This window comes from Triticum dicoccoides, chromosome 5A, assembly GCF_002162155.2.
Source record: "Triticum dicoccoides isolate Atlit2015 ecotype Zavitan chromosome 5A, WEW_v2.0, whole genome shotgun sequence".
Lineage (NCBI taxonomy): Eukaryota > Viridiplantae > Streptophyta > Magnoliopsida > Poales > Poaceae > Triticum > Triticum dicoccoides.
The window spans coordinates 593,383,185-593,387,554 of NC_041388.1; positions in this window are offsets into that span (position 1 = coordinate 593,383,185).

The window sequence follows — 4,370 nt, forward strand, 5'->3', positions numbered from 1 at the left end:
AATGTGCCAAACTCGTAATTCAGATATTCATCTCTATGATCATATCATAGATATTTTATCCTCTTGTCACGACGATCTTTCAACTTCACCCTGAAATTACTTGAACCTTTCAATAATTCAGACTCGTGATTCATCAAATAAATGTACTCAACATCTACTCAAATCATCTGTGAAGTAAGAACATAACGATATCCACTACATGCCTCAGCACTCATTGGACTGCACACATCAAAATGCATTACTTCCAACAAGTTGCTTTCTAGTTCCATTTTACTGAAAACGAGGCTTTCAGTCATCTTGCCCATGTGGTATGATTTGCATGTCTCAAGTGATTCAAAATCAAGTGAGTCCAAATGGTCCATTTGCATGGAGTTTCTTCATGCATATACACCAATAGACATGGTTCGCATGTCTCATACCTTTCAAAAATGAGTGAGTCCAAAGATCCATCAACATGGAGCTTCTTCATGCGTTTTATACCGATATGACTTAAGTGGCAGTGCCACAAGTAGGTGGTACTATCATTACTATCTTATATCTTTTGGCATTAACATGTGTATCACTACGATCGAGACTCAATAAACCATTCATTTTAGGTGCAAGACCATTGAAGGTATTATTCAAATAAACAAAGTAACCATTATTCTCCTTAAATGAATAACCGTATTGCGATAGACATAATCCAATCACGTCTATGCTCAACGCAAACACCAAATAACAATTATTTAGGTTTTAATACCAATCTCGATGGTAGAGGGAGCGTGCGATGCTTGATCATATCAACCCTGGAAACACTTCCAACACATATCGTCAGCTCACCTTTAACTAGTCTCCGTTTATTCCGTAGCCTTTTGTTTCGAGTTACTAACACTTAGCAACCAAACCAGTATCTAATACCCTGGTGCTACTAGGAGTACTAGTAAAGTACACATCAACACAATGTATATCCAATATACTTCTATTAACCTTGCCAGCCTTCTCATCTACCAAGTATCTAGGGTAATTCTGCTCCAGTGGCTGTTCCCCTTATTATAGAAGCACTCAGTCTCGGGTTTGGGTTCAACCTTGGGTTTCTTCACTAGAGAGCAGCTGAATTGCCGTTTCATGAAGTATCCCTTTGTTCCCTTGCCCTTCTTGAAACTAGTGGTTTCACCAACCATCAACAATTGATGCTCCTTCTTGATTTCTACTTTCGCGGTGTCAAACATCGCGAATATCTCAAGGATCATCATATATGTCCCTGATATATCATAGTTCATCATGAAGCTCTAGCAGCTTGGCGGTAATGACTTCGGAGAACCATCACTATTTCATCTGCAAGATCAACTCCCACTCGATTCAAGCGATTGTTGTACTCAGACAATCTGAGCACAAGCACAACAATTGAGCTTTTCTCCTTAGTTTGCAGGCTAAGAAAATCGTCGGAGGTCTTATACCTCTTGACGTGGGCACGAGCCTGAAATCCCAATTTCAGCCCTCGAAACATCTCATATGTTTTGCGACGTTTCAAAAAACATCTTTGGTGCCTCAATTCTAAACCGTTTAACTGAACTATCACGTAGTTATCAAAATGTGTATGTCAGATGTTCGCAACATCCACAGACGACGTTCGAGGTTCAGCACACTGAGCGGTGCATTAAGGACATAAGCCTTCTATGAAGGAATGAGGACAATCCTCAGTTTACGAACCTAGTCCGCATAATTGCTACTATCAACTTTCAACTAAATTTTCTCTAGGAACATATCTAAACAGTAGAACTGAAGCACGAGCTATGACATAATTTGCGAAGACCTTTTGACTATGTTCAGGATAATTAAGTTCATCTTATGAACTCCCACTCAGATAGACATCCCTCCAGTCATCTAAGTGATTACATGATCCAAGTCAACTAGGCCGTGTCCGATCATCACGTGAGACGGACTAGTCAACATCGGTGAACATCTTCATGTTGATCGTATCTACCATACGACTCATGCTCGACCTTTCGGTCTCTTGTGTTCCGAGGCCATGTCTGTACACATGCTAGGCTCGTCAAGTCAACCTAAGTGTTTCGCGTGTGTAAATCTGTCTTACACCCGTTGTATGTGAACGTAAGAATCTATCACACCCGATCATCACGTGGTGCTTCGAAACGACGAACTTTCGCAACGGTGCACAGTTAGGGGGAACACCTTCTTGAAATTTTAGTGAGGGATCATCTTATTTACTACCGTCGTTCTAAGTAAACAAGATGCAAAAACATGATAAACATCACATGCAATCAAATAATAGTGACATGATATGGCCAATATCATATAGCTCCTTTTGATCTCCATCTTCGGGGCTCCATGATCATCATCGTCACCGGCATGACACCATGATCTCCATCATCATGATCTCCATCATCGTGTCTCCATGAAGTTGCCTCACCAACTATTACTTCTACTACTACAACTAACGGTTAGCAATAAAGTAAAGTAATTACATGACGTTTATGTTGACACGCAGGTCATAAATAAATTAAGACAACTCCTATGGCTCCTGCCGGTTGTCATACTCATCGACATGCAAGTCGTGATTCCTATTACAAGAACATGATCAATCTCATACATCACATATATCATTCATCACATCCTTTTGGCCATATCACATCACATAGCATACCCTGCAAAAACAAGTTAGACGTCCTCTAATTGTTGTTTGCATGTTTTACGTGGCTGCTATGGGTTTCTAGCAAGAACGTTTCTTACCTATGCAAAACCACAACGTGATATGCCAATTGCTATTTACCCTTCATAAGGACCCTTTTCATCGAATCCGCCAGCCACCTAATGCAACTAGTGCATGTCAGTCGGTGGAACTGGTCTCACGTAAGCGTACGTGTAAGGTTGGTCCAGGCCGCTTCATCCCACGATGCCGCTGAATCAAGATAAGACTAGTAATGGCAAGCATATTGAACAAAATCAACGCCCACAACTACTTTGTGTTCTACTCATGCATAGAAACTACGCATAGACCTAGCTCATGATGCCACTATTGGGGAGCGTAGCATAAATTCAAAATTTTCCTACGTGTCACCAAGATCTATCTATGGAGTCATCTAGCAACAAGGGAGGAGTGGATCTACATACCCTTGTAGATCGCGCGCGGAAGCGTTCAAGAGAATGGGGTTGATGGAGTCGTACTCGTCGTGATCCAAATCACCGATGATCCTAGCGCCGAACGGACGGCACCTCCGCGTTCAACACACGTACGGAGCAGTGACGTCTCCTCCTTCTTGATCCAGCAAGGGGGGAGGAGAGGTTGATGGAGATCCAGCAGCACGACGGCATGGTGGAAGTAGCGGGATTCCAACAGGGCTTCGCCAGGCGCCGCGGGAGGAGGGAGATGTGTCATGGGAGGAAGAGGGAGGCGCCAGGGCTTAGGTTTGGTTGCCCTTCCTTTCCCCCACTATATATAGGGCCAAGGGAGAGGGGGAGGGCGCAGCCTTTCCCCTTCCTCCAAGGAAGGGTGCGGCCAGGGAGGAGTCCCTCCTCCCCAAGGCACCTCGGAGGTGCCTTCCCCTTTTAGGACTCTTCCTTTCCCTTGATTCTTGGCGCATGGGCCTCTTGGGGCTGGTGCCCTTGGCCCATATAGGCCAAGGCGCACCCCCTACAGCCCATGTGGCCCCCGGGGCAGGTGGCCCCACCCGGTGGACCCCCGGGACCCTTCCGGTGGTCCCGGTACAATACCGGTGACCCCGAAACTTGTCCCGATGGCCGAAATAGCACTTCCTATATATAATTCTTTACCTCCGGACCATTCCGGAACTCCTCGTGACATCCGCGATCTCATCCGGGACTCCGAACAACTTTCGGGTTACCGCATACTAATATCTCTATAACCCTAGCGTCACCGAACCTTAAGTGTGTAGACCCTACGGGTTCGGGAGACATGCAGACATGACCGAGATGACTCTCCGGTCAATAACCAACAGCGGGATCTGGATACCCATGTTGGCTCCCACATGTTGCACGATGATCTCATCGGATGAACCACGATGTCAAGGACTTAATCAATCCCGTATGCAATTCCCTTTGTCTAGCGGTACGATACTTGCCCGAGATTCGATCGTCGGTATCCTGATACCTTGTTCAATCTCATTACCGGCAAGTCTCTTTACTCGTTCCGTAACACATCATCCCGTGATCAACTCCTTGATCACTTTGTGCACATTATGATGATGTCCTACCGAGTGGGCCCAGAGATACCTCTTCGTTTACACGGAGTGACAAATCCCAGTCTCGATTCGTGCCAACCCAACAGACACTTTCGGAGATACCCGTAGTGCACCTTTATAGCCACCCAGTTACGTTGTGACGTTTGGCACACCCAAAGCACTCCTACGGTA